Source organism: Bos mutus, chromosome 19, assembly GCF_027580195.1.
Source record: "Bos mutus isolate GX-2022 chromosome 19, NWIPB_WYAK_1.1, whole genome shotgun sequence".
Lineage (NCBI taxonomy): Eukaryota > Metazoa > Chordata > Mammalia > Artiodactyla > Bovidae > Bos > Bos mutus.
The window spans coordinates 45143426-45162701 of NC_091635.1; the positions used below are offsets into that span (position 1 = coordinate 45143426).

The window sequence follows — 19276 nt, forward strand, 5'->3', positions numbered from 1 at the left end:
ACCTCTGTCTGCATGCTTACAGCATCTCCTCTGTGTATGAATATCAAATCGCCCTCTGTCTCTTATAAGGACACTTGTGGGAGCATTTAGGGTTACCTAAGTAATCCAGGATAACCTTTCCAACTCAAGGTCTTTAACCACACCTGCAAAGACTCTTTTCCCAAAGGAGGCAACATTTATTAATATATATTCCAGGGATTGGAACCTGCTATCTTCCGGCGGGGGCAGGGTGTGTGTGTGTGCATTAATTCATCTTCCTCTGTGGGTGTGGGTGTAAGGAGAGTGTTAAAAGGTTTTTGAAGTCATCCAAGCAAGGCATCACGATGGTCTAGACCAGATGTGCAAGTAGTGTGAAATCCTTGGATTCTTGGCATATTTTGAAGGTAGACCCAACAGGATTTTCAGACCCACCGGAGGTGGGGCGAGAGAGAAAGAAAGGGCTCCAGACAGACTTTCCCCCTGAACAAGGGGAAGGGTGCAGGTGTCCTCACTGGGATACAGAAAGCTGGGAGTGGAGTAGTTTCTGGGGGAGGGGAACAGAAATTCAGTTTCAGAAATGTGGGGTGTCAGATGCTGTCCCAGAAATGAAGCAGGTGGCTGGGCAGGAGGGTCTGGGGTTTTGGAGACAGGTCTGGGCTGGAAGCATTGGCACAGAGGGTGTTCAGAACTGCAGGACTTAGAGTGGCTTAGCTTGGGAGCCAGTGCAGAGATGGGGGATTATGGACTGAGCCCCGACGTCCCCAACACCAGGAGGTCAGGGAGAAGAGCAGCAGAGATGTCCCAGTAGAGGAGGCTGAGAAGGAGAGAGACAGGGTCCCATCCGAGAATCCAGTGGAAGAAGTATATCAAGGAGGCTGGGGAATAACACAACCTCTCAACCAAGACAAAGAGCCATGGCTTCGCCTACTTGCTTGCCTCCCTGCCCTCAACTCTGTCCAGTTTTGCTCCAGCAGGAACATCTGGCAGTGGGCCACTCACTCTAGAAAGGAGGTCTTTGCCGCTCATAGCAGCAGCAGCTAAGTCGCTTCAGCCGTGTCCGACTCTGTGTGACCCCACAGACAGCAGTCCACCAGGCTCCTTTGTCCCTGGGACTCTCCAGGCAAGAGCACTGGAGTGGGTTGCCATTTCCTTCTCCAAAGCACGAAAGTGAAAACTGAAAGTGAAGTCACTCAGTTGTGTCCAACTCTACATGACCCCATGGACTGTAGCCTACCAGGCTCCTCCATCCATGGGATTTTCCAGCCAAGAGTACTGGAGCGCCGCTTACAGGCCCCCGTGCAAAACACTGGTCGTGGAAACTTAGTTCTGCCACAGGCGCGGTGGGCTTGCATCCAACAGGAGGTGTTAGTCTAAACCCTCCAGCCTCTCAGAATGTAGTTAATGAGCCTTCAGCTTGGGACCCGGGCTGTCAGGCTGTAGCTGGGGAGGTGTGATGACTGGGAGACGAGAAAGAGGACCCAGAACACAGTGGGTGTGGTCAAGCCAGAAGTCATGTGTTGAGTTTGAAACAGAGATTCCGCACACCACCCCCCACCCCGACCAGAAGTAATCCTGCCTCTGACTGCATGCTGGCTGTGTTGGTTCAGACTCGTCACCTATCTTCTCTAAGCCTCAGTTTTCCTATTCGTAAAATGGGATGGCAAAAATCTACTTTCCCAAGGACCTACTGTATAGCACAGGGAACTAGACTCAATATCTTGTAATAACCTATAATGGAAAAGAATCTGAAAAAATATATGTATTGATATTATATATATAAATACACACACACACACACACATATATATATATATTTAATATAACTGAATTGGGGCTTCCCTGGTGGCTCAGATGGGAAAGAATCTGCCCATAATGCGGGAGACCCGGGTTTGATCCCTGGGTCAGGAAGATCCCCTGGAGAAGGGAATGGCTACCCACTCCAGTATTCTTGTCTGGAGAATTCCATGGACAGAGGAACCTGGCAGGCTACAGTTCACTGGGTCTCAAAGAGTCGGACACGGCTGAGAGACTTGCACAGTATAACTGAATCACTTTGCTGTACTCTTGAAACTAACACAGCACTGTCAATTAACTACACTTTAATAAAAAATTTTTTAAACATTTGAAGAATCTATTTCCCAGGGAATTAATTAGAGACTGCCAAGGACATCGAAGGTGCTCAGAGAGTCTGTTTTCTCACCCAATGCCTTGATTTCAAATGATGTGAGTCAATCTTGCCATAGCCCCCACCCAAAGGGACAGGTCTCTTTTTAGAGGCGCCAGTATGGGGTGGGTGTCCAGTCCATGAACCTGGAAACCAGAGCCAGGAGCCTGCTGCTCGTGTGGGCTGCTGGCCTCCTGCTTCCGCTCTCAAGGCCAGCCCAGCACCACGTGGCCATGTCACAAACACACGTCCAGTGGGAGAGCAAGCTGCTGATTCACTGCAATCATTGCCTCTAGACTCAAAGAACGCTCTCTGATCAGAACAGGGAGAGGCCTGGGGCACCGGTCTGGCCTTCAATCCTGCTGCTTTTTACTCATTCCCTGTGACCTCAGTAAGTCACCACTTCCCTGGAAGCTTCATTGTTCCAACTTGGGCGGTGAGAGGTTCGAGCTCCATTAGTCATTTTCACAGTTTTGTTTTATAGCAGAACGCTTTTATTTTTTATAAAGCCTACATGGTATCCTGCTGTTTAAAATAGATTAAAGATGCTCTTGTTAAAGTGGGGAGGGGACTCCTCTTTATCAGCCCAAGGCATTTCCAGGAAACCCTATGTTTCCCAGGGGACAGACTTTGAAAGATTCTGACTAAAGGCAAAATTTGCTAGCGACTCTGAGTTTAAAGCTATATGTGATTGGAGTTAGATGAATTGGTGCTGATGAATATGTATTTCAAGTGGTTAAGTGTAAAAATGTATTTGTGTGTATGCTTTATTTCCATTTTTAACCTGCAGCTCGCCAGCCAGATTCTTGGTATCTTATGCCCGCTTGTTAATTTCTTGATGTCAGATCTGCTGCACTCTTATATATTGAAGGGGTTGACTTAGTATTGGTAGCCAGTTAAAAATGCTTTGACTCTGAGATAGAAATAAACAGATCCTGAGCTAAATATTTCTAAGGTCTCTCATAGCTAAAAAAAAAAAAAAAAATCTCAAAAATCCTAACTTTTCCTTGTGGTCAATCTTTCCCATTTCATGAAGCAGGTTCTGGGTTCATAATGAAAATAGGGCAAACGCTGCTGTTCAACAATCATGGCAGGAAGGAGAGTAAAACTGGTTTTAGCTGAGCACCTACAGTGTGACAGGTACCATCTTATACCTTAAGCTGGTTAATTCTTTGAGGCAATGGTACAAGGGTGCAAGCATCTTTATTTCTATTCCACTTATGGGGAAACTGACTCTCAGAGAGGAAAGGTGACTTACCCAAGGTCATAATGGCTAGTAGGATTAGGACCCAAACTTGGATCTGTATGCAAAGGCTGTGCTCTTCCCACCTCACATGGTTTCTGAGGGCAAAAAGTCCCTCTGATTTCAGTACAGCCATTGAGTTGTATAAAAAGCAATCCTTTTTACTGACCTCCAAGTTCTTGGTTCAGCGCCAGCTCTCCCATCTACATTACTAACGCTGATCTCCTAAGAATCCTGGGAGGTCAGCAGCAGGTACTATCGTACCCATTTTTCAGAGTGGAAAACTGAGGCTGGGAGAGCTGGAGGGACTTGCCTAGGGTTATACAGAGTGTGGGAAGAATGGGGTTTTGCTATTCCCTTCTGAATCCTCTCTCCAACCAGAGGGAGAGCCAGAAACCCCAGGGCTCCCTTGCTCAGGGAATTCATGTCCCCTTCTTTAGCAGAACTTCATTTTGTTTTCAAATTGCTCCCAATCTTTTCATCGCGCAGGCTTTTCATTTATTAGGCATTCAATTTCCCTCCCGTTCATCATTTATTTGCTTTTGCTTTTCATTTTTTAAGAGGTAAAGGAAATGCAAATTAGCAAGTGAATGGCATGCATAATACAGCCAGACTCTGCTATAAACAGTCTGCTCAGTTCTAGGACAAATTGGTCTACAAGGACCCGACACACCTCTCAGGGTGTGTTCACACAGACCCAGCCTGGAGACCAGATTTCCTGCTGACAGCCTGCCTCAAGAGAACAATGGCAAGAGTGCGCTTTGGTTTGGTCAACCGTTCCCGAGGTTGATGCCTTGGTTAAAGTCCAGCTCACAGCTTCCCCGAGTGCCGGGAAATGTGTTTGCAGGGACCAGTGATATATGGTCATATATGATCACAGTGATAGAGCAGCAGTCCAGTGTTGCTCATATAGCATTGCCTGGGGCAACCCCCTTATTCATTTTCTTAATTAAATTTATGTGGCTGCACCGGCTCTTAGGTGCAGCAGGTGGAATCTTCGATTTTCACTGTGGGAGGTGGCATCTTCAGTTGTGGAATCTTTAGCTGCAGCTTGTGGGATCTAGTTCCCTGGTCAGGGATCGAACCCAGGCCCCCTGCATTGAGAGAGCAGTGTCTTAGCTACTGAACTATCAGGGAAGTCCCAGCAACCCTCTCACTCTTGGCCTTACTTCCTGAACTACCCCGAAGGTGTGTCCCTTACACCTTGCTCTGTTTCCCGGCTCTCGTGGCTGGAGTTTTGTGGCTCTTCCTCCTAGAATGTCTTTGTCTAGATCTTGGGCTTGTTATGTGTTCTTCTAAGAACTTGGTTTTCACTGGGCAATGGCTGTATCTCTCTATTTTAGCAAGACACACACAGGGTCCCCTGGCCTCTTAGATTTACTGAGGACCCTCCTGTCCTCTACTCTTTGTCTCTACTAGGTCTGACTTGTTCTTGTGGGTGGAACGCAGATGCACTCAGATTCCTCAAAATTCACATGTTATGCTCCAAAAGAAATAAGAGTTACCATTGACTGAGGGCTGGAATCTATGGTATGTGCCTTTGCTTGCTACTTTCTATCTCAGACAGCGCTTTACATCCCCGTGAGACAGTTATTACAATAGTCCCACTTTGCAGTAGAAGAAACTGAGCCTCAGAGAAGGTATTGTTTAGTCACTAAGTTGTGTCTTGACTTTTTTGAGATCACATGAACGCAGTAGCCCACCAGGCTCCTCTGTCCGTGAGATTTCCCAGCAAGAGTACTGGAGTGGGTTGCCATTTCCTTCTCCAGGGGATCTTCCCGACCCAGGGATCAAACTTGCCTCTCTTGCATTGGCAGGCAGATTCTTTACTGCTGAACCACCAGGGAAGCCCCAGAAAGGATATATACCTCCTCAAGGTCACACAGCTCACAGGGGACAGAGCTGGGGTTCAAGGTTCACAGGTGCTTAGTTACATGCAACACAGCCCTGCATTTAGTTAAGCCTTGCTTCAGGAACTCAGGACCAAACGGGTGCCTTACTGACTGGTTTCTAGCTTCATTTAAGTCCTGAGTGTACTCAGACACAAGCATGTGCGTGTGTGTGTGCCCACACACACTCCAGCCCTCATTCCTGTCATTGGGAGTTATCTGAACCAGACCAGAGTTGAAAATGAAAAATCACTAGTGGGTCGGCATTATTCATGCCTCATGGAAAACATTCCACTTCCAAACAATTGGGTTGATGGATTTTTCCTGAACTTCTTTGTCTTTTTCTTTTTCCCACTTAATGTTACAGATGTTTACAAGAAGAAACCACCGTTTCTGCCTAGGCAGCATTGATTGACATTTGCTGGAGGAAGAGCCTTTCGATGAGCCAGCCAGGGGCCTTGAGGATGAGGCTGGGGAGGATTTGGGCGGAACAGATGTGATCATCTGGTACCTGAGACTCTGGTTTTCATGAAAGGAAAAAAAAAAGAAAAAAAGAAAGTGAGGATCTGATTAAAAAGAGGATTTTAGGTGGGATGAATTAAGAGATTGGGACTGACATATATACATTACTATGTATGAATGGATAACTAATGAGAACCTTCAGTATAGCACAGGAAACTCTACATCATGCTTGTGGTGACCTAAATGGGAAGGGAATCCAAAAAAGAGAGGATCTATGTGCATGAATGGCTGATTCACTTTGCTGTACAACAGAAACTAACACAACATCATAATTGTACCTCAATAATTTTTTTTTAAAAGCAGGGGCCCCAATAAAGCCTTTTCTGAAAAAAATAAAAATAAAAAGAGGATATTTTAAAATAAGTGAGACGTCTAGTCTCTTCTAAGAAACCTGGGTCTCCCAACTGTAGCCTGTGGGAGGTGGTCTGATCTCTGGAGATGTTCCAGCTCCGGGAAGCTGAGACCATTGCCCTGGGGAACATCAGAGGAGCAAGCATCCTCAGACTCGGCTGTGGTTTGGACAATGAGACTACCTGTCAGGTTCTATCATTACCTGGTTCCCAGGTTTTGTTTCCCCTGAACTTCTGTTTTCCGAAATACAGGGCAGGGAGGGGCAGCTGTGCAAGACAGGAGCAGATTTCTTGGTGCAGGTTTTGCAAAAGCATTTCCATCAAATTGTCAGTGGTTCTGTTAAGGGGCGCTCTGGGGCTTGGAGGCAATGTGCACCCGCTGAGAACATCACAACCACCAAAAAGACTCAGGCAACTCTTCCAGAAGTGCCACTGGCTTGTGGGGGCAGAAGGAGGGCCAGGTGAGTTTTTAGGTCATCATAATGAAAAGGTCCAGGCATGTCTGTGCCCCTCTCCCCACCTCCTGTCGCACCTTCTCCAGTCCTGTTCCCACACGGTCACCAGAGTGATCATTCTCAAATGCAAATCTCAGGCATGATCATACCATCTCCTCTCCCCTTCCTCTTTCAATAGGTCCCCTTTGCTTTTAGGACAAAATTCAAGTCCCTTAATCCAGCTCCAGCCTTCCAGGAGCTGGCCCTGTCTCCCTTCCTCACCCCAACCCATCAAATCTCATTCAGGCTTTAAATGCACTAAACTTTCTTTTACCTCTTGGCCCACGCTGTTCCCTCTGCCTGGCACACCTAATGTCCTTTCTTTTTTTTAAATATTCTATTTATATTTATTTGGCTGCACTTGGCCTTAGTTACAGCTCATGGCATTCTATTTTAGTTGCAGTTTGTGGGATCTGGTTCCCTGATGAGGGATCAAACCCAGGTCCCCTGCATTGGGAGCATAGCATCTTCGCCACTGGACCACCAGGCAAGACTCCTTATTCCCCTTTCTTCTCCATCTGGCTGACTTCCGTTCATCCTTCAGCACTCTGCTGAGGTACCACCTCCTTCAGGAAGCCTTCCCTGACTGCTTGTCCCACTTCACAGCCATGACAAACCTAACCTCACAAAATTAGTTTCAATTCCTTTCAAACTTCCTATTTTAAAAGAAAACTTAATTCATGGGAATGATGCTCACATTACCACGTTAAGTCAGAAGAGCAGGATGTTAAGAAAGCACACCAAATGGCACCATTCTGTTAATCACTCCCCACACAGACAGACATGCAGACATGTGAGCAGGTTCTCAACCAAGACACCCAAATGGAACATACAGGAGCTAACAGGGGTTACCAGTGGTGGAGGGGTTAGGGGTGAGTTTTACTTCCTGCTTTGATGTTTACAAATTATCTGTATTTTATTTAACTACTGGATTACTTTTATAATTAGATAAAATGTTCAAGAAAAAATAGTTGCACTGAATGTTGGGTTTGAATGTAAAGAAATAATTTTAAAAAAAGAGAGTGTAAGATTTAAATCTACTGAGGGATGCCTGTGATAAGTGATGAGGCTCAAAGAACCGATTTTATTTTAAATTAAAATTTTTTTATTGGAGTATAACTGCCTTACAGTGTTATGTTAGTTTCTGCTGTACAACAAAATGAATCAACTATATGTATACAAATGTCCCCTCCCTTTTGAATCTCCCTGCCCCCCTACTCTCCCATCCCAGCCCTGGAGGTCGTGACAGAGCACGCAGCCGAGCTCCCGGTGCTGTGCGGCTTCCTGCTGGGTGTCTGTTTAGGAGGGTGGTGTATACATCTCAGTTTTACTCTCTCAGTGGTATATGTGTCAGTTCTAGTCTGACTCACTCTCCCCTCCCACCACATCCACATATCCGTTTTCTACATCTGCATAAACAACAAATTTTAGACTGCTGTGCATAGTTTCTCATTAAACATACAAAAAGAGGTCAACATACACTAATATATCCATGTGTCAACAAGGAGTAAGCTGATGACATCTATAGCAGTCTGATAACGCTGGCTGTCTCAGGGGGACGGGAGGGGCAGGAGGGGGTGGACCAGGCAGGAGACTCACTTTGCCTGTGTCCATCTTTGTACTACTTCACTCGCTAATGTCAGCATGGCTTGCTATTGTGAATATTTTCAAACATCAAACAGTAAAAACAAAATAGAGAATAAAAGACTCTAAATACCAGGATGAATTAAGGGGCTTCTAATTAACAATAGAATATTTCAGGCAAGTCACAAAGTGGCTTCATAATAGGAACTTGTTAACAGTTTCAGTTCGGAAATTATTTTTAATTTAGAGAAAAGCATCAGAAATACGACAAAGAACACCCACATCATCTTTACCCACAGTCCCCTAACATCACCAGTTTGTCCCAATTGCTTCATGATTTGTTCTCAGAGTCCTGTTTATTCATCCTAGGAAAGGAAGTATCACAGGTTGATAAATCACTATTTGAGGTCAGATGAATTGCCATGGGTCTGAGTGGTCACCTTAGAAAAAGACGTATTATATCTTAGGCTACAGACATGCTGTATGTACCCCCAAAATATATATAGACAAGGTTGTTCTTTGCAGCATTGCCCGTCTCAGAGGAAAACTGGATCCCATTAAAGGATCTGACCACTGGAACTGGCAAACCTGCATTGCAGGCAGATTCTTTACCAACTGAGCTATGAGGGAAGCCCATAAAATATAAAATAAATGATGGCAAATCCATGCAATGCCTCGTGCGGAACAATCAGAAACAGAAGATGAATTTGTGAGATGCTTTGAAAATACGTCTAAGGTACACTAGGTAATAAGTGCAAAACAACGTGTGTAGAATCTGAACCCAGGGTATAGAAAAAAGGGATGCATGCTGGAAAGAGACATAGGAAACTATTTCTAGGAAGAAGGTTGGAGTCTTTCATACTATTCTATACTCTTTTACACCATTTGCATCTTTTAGCCATGTGAATGTTCCACGATCATGATAATAAAAACATAAACTGTCGGCAAAAGACTTTTACTGTAAGAGAAAAACTGTCTGCCCGCCCTCTTAGAACATCTCTTTGGGTTTTTTGGTTCTATTTCAATTTTATTATTTTTTTATTGGAGTATAATTGCTTTACAACGTTGTTGCTTTCTGCTGTACCACGCAGTGAGTCAGCTCTATGCATACATATGTCCCCTCTCTCTTACACCTCTCTCCCCCACTCCTCGTCATCCTACCCCTCTGGGTCATCCCAGAGCACTGAGCTGAGCTCCCTGTGCTACACTGCAGCTTCCCACGAGCTATCTTACCCATGGTGGTGCGACAGTGAAACTGCTTAGTCGTGTCCGACTCTTCGAGACCCCATGGACTGTAGCCTGCCAGGCTCCTCCATCCATGGGATGTTCCAGGCAAGCGTACTGGAGTGGGCTGCCATTTCCTTCTCCAGGGGATCTTCCCGACCCAGGGATCGAATCCAGGTCTCCCGAATTGCAGTCTGAGTCTTGAGCATCTGAGCCAAAGGAAGCTCACGGCAGTGTATCAGCGTCAAACCGAATCTCCCAGTTCATCCCACCCTGCCCCCTTCCCACTCAGTGTTCACACGTCTGGGTCTCTATTCCTGCCCTGAAAACTACAATGAAGTATCACCTTACTCAAGTCAGAATGGTCATCATCAAAAAAATCTACAAGCAAGAAATGTTGGAGAGGGTTTGGAGAGAAGGGAACCCTCTTGCATTGTTGGTGGGAATGTAAATTGATACAGCCACTGTGGAGAATGGTACGGGAGTTCCTAAAAAAAAACTAAAAATAGAACTACCATATGATCTAGCAATCCCACTCCTGGGCATCCCTGTGGTTTTAGAATATGGGAGGAAGTCATTCCCGGTCTCCCAGGGGTTTGCCAGGTGGGCGGCCTTGAGCTCCTGTGTGATTCCCCTACCAGCAGGTCTTCCCCCCACAGACAGATGCAGAGATGGGGAGGAGGCCTGTCTGTCAGGCCCTGGTCACAGATATGTCTGTTATCATCACAGACTGCAGTAAAAAATGGTGTCAATGTTGAAAAAGATTGCCCACAAGAAAAGTCAGATTCCTGGTCTATCTGGAAACACTTGGCAAAACCAGGGCTGTATTTGTGAGCTCAACGCTGGGCAGCAGCCAGGCGGGGCTGCCTTGAGCGGACGAGCAGGCTCCGTTGGCCGGACCCCCTTGTTCGCACAGCCCATCTGGGTCCTGACGCCAGGGGTGGGGTTTGCAGCCTCCGCTCTGATGTCTCACAGGTGAGGTCTTCCCAGGGAGATCTGCCTTTCAGCATCTCAGTCCAACAGTAGTTTCCAGCAGAGTCTGTTCACGCAGATCCTAAGAAGCTCCATAGAGGGAGGAGGGTCATTATCTCACACTTCCATCATAAACATAAGGAGGCTGTGGCCCAGAGAGGTGAGGTGACTTCTTCCAAGATCACACAGCAAGCTATTCTCAGGGATAGGACAAGAACCCCGAGCACCAAACTCCCACCCTAGTGCGTGTTACACTGCCTCCCAAGGGTGGTCCCCAGACTGGATGATGGTTGAAAATCAAGGGGCTGGGTCCTCGTTGGCACCATCTCCTGGGTGAGGCAAGAGGCTGGCATGTGTGTGGATAGTACCAAGGTGCTTATCCTCCAGTGGAACCAGGTATAGTAACAATGACAACCACAGCTTTGTTCATAGCTCGCTCATTTAGAGAGATGTTCAGGGCAGAGAATAAGAGCCCAGCTTTGACCCATGGCTGAGTACTTGGTAACTGGGTGACCGTGGGTAAGTTATTTTCCCTCTATCGCTCTTGTTTCCTCACTTGCTAAATGGAGATGATAATAATAGCATCTATCTCATAGGATTTGTTTGAAGGTTAAGTAAACTAATAGGCGCATGCATATGAAGTCACTTCAGTCGTGTCCGACTCTTTGCGACACTATGGGCCATAGCCCGCCAGGCTCCGCTGTCCATGGGATCTCCAGGCAAGAGTGGGTTGCCGTACCCTCCTCCAGGGGATCTTCCTGATCCAGGGATGGAACCCGAGTCTCCTGTTTTGGCAAGCAGAATCTTTACCACCAGCACCACCTGAAACCATGCCTGCCACATAGTAAGTGCTCAATAAACGTAAGTGGGTATGATGACTGTAAGGTAGGAACTGGGCTAAGTGTTTTGTCTGCTTTATGTCGGTTAGTCCTCTCAGCTGGCATCAGGTAAGTGCCATTCATTCACGGCATTCATTCACTCACCAGTTATTTATTAAATGTCTAGTTATGCTGGGTCGTTGGTGCTGGGAAAACAGCATTAAATACACAATGTTGACATTCTCTCTGCCTTCTGTGCTTGCAATCTAGGGAGGGGTAGGAGGGCACAGATCCCCAAAGCATCAATTAGTTAATGGTCAGGAGTGATCCATGCTATGAAGGAAATAAGAGCGAGAGATGGAGAATAAGGCTGGGTGGGAGGCTGGGTGAGAAAGTTTGAGGAAGGGGAGTGACAGAAGGATGCTCCCATGAGTGCATCTGTACAGAGACCTGAGTGAAGTGTGAGGGGCCAGCAGATGAATACAGGAAGAGCCTTCCTGGAAGAAGAGAGGGCAAGTGTGCCACGGCCCCAAAGCAGGAATGAAAGATGGCATTCCTGGAGTGTTCCAGAAGACAAACGGAGGCCTTGGTGGTTGAAGCCAGAGAGCTGATGGCAGGGGAGTGGGGGTAGAGACACACGTAGAGCAGGGAGGGAGAGAAAGAGCGAGCCTTATACCCTGATCTCTGATTTGCAGAGGAAACTAAAGCTCAGAGAAGTTAAATAACTTTCCCAAGCTGGTAAGGAGGGGAACTGGGGATTTGAACCCAAGACAGTCTGGCTTCAAGGCATATGTTCTTAACCATCGGTATATATGGCCTCAGGCATGAACAACCAGCAATACAGTGGAAATCCGGACCCACCTATTTGTGCTCCAAACAGACTTCTGGGAGAACAGGAACAGAGTATGAACTGCTGGAGGGATGAGGAGTGTGTGTGTGTGTGCATAAGGAGGGGGTCTAAGGCAGAAGGGAAGGGCCTCTCTTTCTCTCCTGGTGTACACACCCATATTCACCTTGGCAGCTCCAGCAGGCCACTCGGGGATAATGGTGAGGGCTCAGGATTCTACAGGAAATCTGGAATAGTCCCCAAACCTGTCAGATCTTGGGGCATCTCAGAACTGACAGTTTTAAAACACCAAAGGCACTTAAATAAAAATAGCACATTCTAAATGCAATATCCTCCTTGGTAATGATATATGAGGCCTCCATGGCTGGTGGCATTATCTTCTATGGCGATATATTGCATTGTTACAATTCATGCCATCCGCCTGCAAAACCAGGGATGTAAAACCCTGTAATTTATAACAGAATCTTGCAAACCTATGTATTATATATGTGTGACTATCACTACCTGGTAATCCATATGCAGTAACCACTTGGTTCAGAAGTTGGGCCCTGAGAAACTCTCTCCCCCAAGCCATTCTATAAATGCCGAGCTCAGCAGATAAGAGGAAGGGTGTGCCTCACTGCCAAGCCCCCAGACTGAGCAGAAATTAAGTGATGGGCTGTGTGTTGGTGGTAGAGGAAAGCCAAGATACTGAAACCGTGAGATTTGGATGGAAAGAACAAGGAATGACAGTCTGGAGACCCGAAGTTGAGTCTGGGCTTCCTTACTTATTTTGGGTCTCACAGAGCCATCTGATCACACGGCCTGTCCTCGATGTCATGAACTGAGATGGAGATAAGGATGGACAGAAGACACCATCCTCCTTTCAGGGCTTACGAATCACCTGGATCCTGTTGGACCACACCTGTTGGGCTGCAGCCCAGGGGCCCCTGATTTAGGTCTAATGCCTGATAATCTGCATTTTTTAAAAAAATTAAATTTATTTATTTTAATGGAGGCTAATTACTTTACGATATTGTATTGGTTTTGCCATACATCAACAGGAATCCGCCACAGGTATACACGTGTTCCCCATCCTGAACCCCCCTCCCACCTCCCTCCCCAAACCATCCCTCTGGGTCATCCCAGTGCACCAGCCCCGAGCATCCTGTATCCTGCATCGAACCTGGACTGGCAATTCATTTCACATATATTATACATGTTTCAATGTATAATGCATTGAATGTATACACTTACAATGTATAATGCAGACCACTTTCAAATGCATTTCAAATGCATTTTCAATGCAGACCACTTACATTTTGAGAGGCAGCATTCTGTTTTAAAGGCTCTTTTTGTTTTTCTGACAGTATTGGTGACGGGGTCAAAACATTGAAGCTGTGGTTTGGTGGGTTTTCGATTTTTTTTAAGGTCATTCTCTGTGCTATCTTCAAAAAAACAAAAATCTTGCTTCTGTTTTAATGTTTTGATTTTTGGCCACTGAGGCATGTGGGATCTTAGCTTTCCGACTAGGGATCGACCCCATACCCCCTTCATTGGAAGGTGAAGTCTTAACCACTGGACCGCCAGGGAAGTCTGGGACTCTACCTTGAGTCACTCTATTTCATCTGTTCCAGATGACTTTAGGGACCTCCATATGAAACCTGCAAAGGAAGAGATGATCTGCCCAATTTACTGTGCAGCACAGGGCAGGGCAGACGCGCAGATGAAATCTGGTCTTCTTGACCCCGAGCCAGTGCTCTTTCACTGGGCTGCAAGCCTGTCTCCCAGCTCCGCCCCAAGCATACTCCAACCAAGGGAGCAACAGCAGTCAGGGGAGGCCCCAAAGAAGGCAACCAGACCATGCAACTCGAAACAGAACCTGCCGGGCACATTAACTCTGCAGGGGCAGGTCAGAGCCACCGGCAGGGGCCACTCTGATCTCCCCAGGTCTCCTCCGAAGGTCAGGCAAAATCATCTAATGGCTTCTTGAAGGGAAAATGACGGTCTGATGATTTTTTTCCTGCTGAACTTCATCACCTCCAACAGCCAAACGACAGATCCCTGCCTCCGGGGGGCCGGGGAATACTGGGCTGGGCTGCCCTGCAAGGCAGAGAGCTCTTTCAGGAGAGGTGGTAAATGGCTTATGGGATCAAGGTAGCAAGTGGGGATGCCATCCTGAGCCCCACAGGCAGAGATGCCTAATACTCACCTCCCCCCAGTCCCAGAGCCGGGCCCCTGCCTGCTTCCTCATGGAGAGCTCTTGTCTCTCCCCAGGGGTGACTTCTCACCACCACCCCTCGCTGGAGCCCTGCACAGTGCAGATCCTGGGCTTCTGCACATAAATGGGCTTGGGCCGACCAAGTACAGGCCTCCCACTGCCTCTAAGCATGATTGCAAAGATGCTTTGTTGCCACGATATTGCTCTTCCCTAGGAACCACCTCTTCAGAACCCTTTTAAAGCCTCTCTAGCAAACATGTTGATTTCATTCCTTATTGCCCTCATCTGACTGCAGACCCTCACACTCCTGATTTGACTGCAGACTTAGAAATAAGCATCCAAGTGTTCCCTAGTCAAAGGGCCACTTTTATCCAGAAAAAAAAATCTGTGAATCAAATAGCATCCTGATTCTCCATCATTAATTTCAGAAACTTGGTTGTTTCCAGCTTGCTAGCACATCCTCCATCATTCCCTTTCGTGGTTATCAGAAGTACCACATACCCTCTTAAGCAAGATGGGACCTTTAAGGGTGAGTGCTGTCTCCCACCCTCCCTTCTCCCCCTGAATCACAGCATCATCTGATCTCATCTTCCTGCCATTCAATTATCCAACTACTGTTCTCTGACCTGCTACTATATGCCTGCTGCTGGGTTCTTATCCTCCTGCGGCTTCCAGGAAAATGGGGGAAATAGCCAGGAAATGGGGAACTAAGCTTCGTCATGGATTTGCTAGTGGCCTGGAAAAAAAGTCAGTTAACTTGTGCTGAGTGAGCAAGGTCTGGTCCCTGCCCCTGGGGAGCTCACACATGAATTGGGAAGACAGGCATCCAGATTGTTGCAATAATAGTAGCAGTCCAGATGTTTGCAGCACTGACCGGGTCCAAGCACTTTATGTGTGTGTGCGCTAAGTCACTTCAGTTGTGTCTAACTTTTTGTGACCCCATGCATTGTAGCCCACCAGGTTCCTCTGTCCACAGGATCCTCCAGACAAGAATACTGGAGTGGGTTGCCATGACCTCCTCCAGGGGATCTTCCTGATCCAGGGATTGAACCCACATCTCCTGCGTTCCCTGCATTGGCAGGCGGGTTCTTTACCACTAGTGCCACCTGGGAAGCCCCAAGCAATTTAATGTATGTCAGTTAATTTCATACTCACGTAAACACTATTGTTGCATTATCCACATTTTACCCAGAGAAGTGACTGATAAGCAGCAGAGTCAGGATTTGAACTCAGGAAGTTGGGCTCCAGGGTTCATGCTTTCGACCTGGGAATCACGGTCCTGAGCGGGCTGGTGGGGCAAGTGAGGCTGGCGGCTGTCTTCACTCTGGAAGTGTCTCCCATTCCAGAGGAAGCCCGGTCCCTCTCTGCATACATGTAGGGTGCTAATGGCCTCTCCGTGCCACTGAAGTGTGACTCTCTGGGGCCCTTCGGAGGCAATGTCTGGATACAGGCTTAATGAAGGGGAGCTGGTGTGTAACCAAGTTGTCAGGCTGGGGACTGAACGGTCTGTGCTGGGAACTGGCCCGTGAGTCCATGTGGGCTCTGCTGAGCCGTGGAAGCATCTAGCCCTCCCAACGCCAGCTGAGAAAGGCCTCTGGGACTGAGTGCCCAGCCCCCGAACAGGATGGTCCAAACCCTTCTGCCCACTTCAGAATTCACTGATCCCTCTCTATGCCCTATAGTCTTTTCCTCTCTCTTATCTCTCTAGGACTAGAAGAAGGGAGAAAACAAAGGAGCAAGGAAGGGAGGTGGGGAGGAAAGAAAGGAGGGAAGGAAGGGAGGGAGTGATGAGGAAGGGATGGAGAAAAAGTCCATAGCTACTCAGGTTGCTCAAGCCTTATAGGGGGAATTTCTCAGCCTGTCATTCGACCCCACCCTTGTATTATGGCCTCAACCACTTGCCAAACTTACCCATCACAATCTCCCCAAGGATCATTCATTTCTCGACAGTTAATTTATGTGTCCAAGAAAGGGACAGGTACTCTGCTAGACTCTGGTTAAACAATGTGAATACAACAGGCGGTCCCTACCTGCTGACAGACATACACAAATACATACACAAATAAATATGTGATGATGTGCGCTGAGTGCTGTAGGGAAAAGAAAACAAGTGGACAAGGCATGAGCCGGCAAAGCAGGGTCAGAATGGGGGGAGAAAGCCTTTCGGGTGTGCAGGGGAGGAAGAGTCTGGATAGAGTTTAAGGCTGCCTCGGGATGAGGGATGGGCACTCAGGTCTCAGCCAGGCGGGTGGTGCCGATTCTTGTTCAGTCACCCAGTCGTGTTAGACTCTTTGTGACCCCATGGACTGCAGCACACCAGGCTTCCCTGTCCTTCACTATCTCCCAGAGTTTGCTCAAACTCATGTCCATTGAGTCGGTGATGCCATCTGACCATCAAATCCTCTGTCATCCCCTTCCCTTCCTGCCTTCAATCTTTTCCTGCATCAGGGTCTTTTTCAGAGTCAGCTCTTTGCATCAGGTGGCCAGAGTACTAAAGCTTCAGCTTAAGGCAAAAAGACTCGAGAGGATTTCGAAAAAATGCACGGCTGTTTGCTCTGTAAAAGAGCTATTAAGAGGAATGTTATGGATGCCGCTTAGTTCATTAACTGGACTGTGGGCTCCCAGAGAGAAGGGCATCTGTTTGTTATTCTTCTGGGTGTTTCCCAGCCCTGGCTGAGTGCTCAGTATTTACATATGGATACAGACACCGCCTGGCTCTGCAGAGGGTGAGCTGCGGTCTCTTCAGGGGCAGGCATCCAGGAAGGTGTTTATCCTGCACACCCCACTTGCTGCCCCTCTGAGCCCCGAAGATAATGTACATCTGGAAGGACCACTGTCCCACTCGCACGCCACGTGCTGTGGGTCTGGGCGATGAGTCCAGAGGCCAATCTCTAAGCTGCAGTTGTCAGCTTTTTGTGTTTTGGTTAGAAAGCCTTTTCTCCAGAGAAGATCTTGGTTGTAAATCCATCATAGGAGATGGACAGAAGCAGAGAAGCCCTGGCGGAATCACTGACCACACACAGGCTGGAGCCCAGCCAGTCTCCCAGCAGGCGCTTCTGAGGCACCCGGTTTGATACCCGCTGGCCTAGGTGCTCTCTCTGGCCCCATGAATTCCAGGCTCAGGAGTGAACACGCCGACCCCCCAGCCTGAACACTGTGGGCTGTTCAGAGCTGACTGTATGCAAGTCGGGGCTGCCTGCCAGAGAACTTCGTCTCTTCCCATCTTGTTCCAGGAGGAATTTCTAGAACCTTTTTGGCATCCGTGTGTGTTTAGTCGCTAAGTCGTATCTGACTCTTATGCGACCCCATGGACTGTAGCCTTCCAGGCTCCTCTGTCCATGGGATTTCCCAGGCAAGAATACTGGAGTGGGTTGCCAATTCCTGACCCAGGGATCAACCCATGTCTCCTGCTTGGCAGGTAGATTCTTCAACACTTAGCCACCTGGGAAGCCATCCTTTTGCCACCAGAAACCAATTTCGTGGAAGACAATTTTTCCATGGACCAGGGGTGGGAGGGATGGTTTCAGGATGATTCGAGCACATTATGGTTACTGTGCATTTTATTTCTAATCGAATGCTGCTGCCGATTGGACAGGAGGTCCTGGTCCACCGCCTGGAGCTTGGGGAGCACGGCAGGGTTCCTCCTCGTGCTCATCCTCTTCGTGGAAAAGGAAGGGGCCACTGCGGACAGAGGGTGAGGGCTGGTGAGCCTCAAGTGACGCCAGCTAAGTAGCCGCAGGCCCTGGAGTTGCAAGGGGAAAGGAGAGGTGGTGAGTAGGGGAAGGGCCAGTGCTCTGGGCTAGCATCCTGCTCTGCTCTGCTTCCAGGCCACTGTGTGCCCTTGGGCAAGTGACTCAATCACTCTGAGCCTTTCTTTCCACATCTGCAAAAGCCACAGTGTTCCTGCAATGATTGAATGAGATAATATGAGTGGGAAAAAAAATCAATAACAGAATGAGGACTAATCCGGCATCTGTAACACACTTCATGAGCTATCATGTCACCACTGCGAAGAGAAGAGAAAAGCACCCAGAATGGTGCCTGGCACACTGTGGGCACATTGATAATGGCTCTTACTGAGGCCCAAGACCAATGCCAGGCTGCCACAGATGGCACTAAGTGCATGGCTGGGTTCGAAGTGCTTTGCAGGCATCACCTCACGCAACACTCACAGTAACCCCATGAAGCAGATGTGATTATTCTCCTCGTGTAACAGACGAGGAAACCGAGGCACAGAGAGGTGAAGCAACCTGCCCCGCATCACACAGCTAGTAATGAGGGAATGTAGGAATTAAACACAAGCTACCTGACTCTGACCCCAAGCTGGGTACCACTTTACAGACTGTGCCTTCCCCTTCTGAACCACTCAGACCTCTCACAACGTTTAGTAGAGGAAACTGTGAGGGAAGAGGTATTCCTCCCATCTCACCCCACTCTGATCATTCAGCTGTTTTCCAGATAGCATCAGATCAGAGGCCAAGAGATCGGTGTTTAGGTTTCAGTGTTTCTACCTGAAAGCTTGGGTTGGGTTAATTCAGCTCGCCTTCCGCCACTTCATTCCCCACAACGTGATGTTATCGGCGGGGTGAGGGTATGGGTAACACGGAATCGGGACCACGCTGGTGTTAGGGGTTGAGCCTAGAATCTGAACAGTTGCTGGGAAGAGCAACAGTTGGAAAAAGTGAGAACCCGGCCAGAATCACCTGGAGGAGGGAAAAACATCCCCAGGCTGGCTGGAGGTCAGCTCTGCCAGGTCCTGGCACCAGCCCCCACGAGAATGGTTCTGGGATGTCCTGACTCCTCCAGTGCTCTGAACACCTGGCTTGATCACCTTCACTGGGGGAGGAGTCAGAGGCGGGTAGAACTGTACCCTGGGGACCCTCACTGGGTCACAGGATCCAGCCCACAGGCCCTGTTACTCTGCAGAGGTGCCTTTCTCACTGGGGGCTCCTTGCTTTCAGGCTCCAGGCTCTTTTCATTGCCTGGAATG

The 19276-nt window shown here is 48.0% G+C and overlaps 1 protein-coding gene and 1 long non-coding RNA gene across 3 annotated transcripts in view; one reads left to right on the forward strand and one right to left on the reverse strand.

Moving 5' to 3' along the window:
• ASIC2 (acid sensing ion channel subunit 2) overlaps positions 1–19276 on the reverse strand; it is a 1207926-nt gene that overhangs the window by 248610 nt on the left and 940040 nt on the right. The gene's annotated exons all lie outside the window — the stretch shown is intronic.
• LOC138992047 (uncharacterized) lies at positions 2432–5809 on the forward strand. The gene is made up of 3 exons (XR_011467845.1): positions 2432–2534; positions 4806–4916; positions 5643–5809. It is a non-coding gene; the product is annotated as an uncharacterized lncRNA (long non-coding RNA).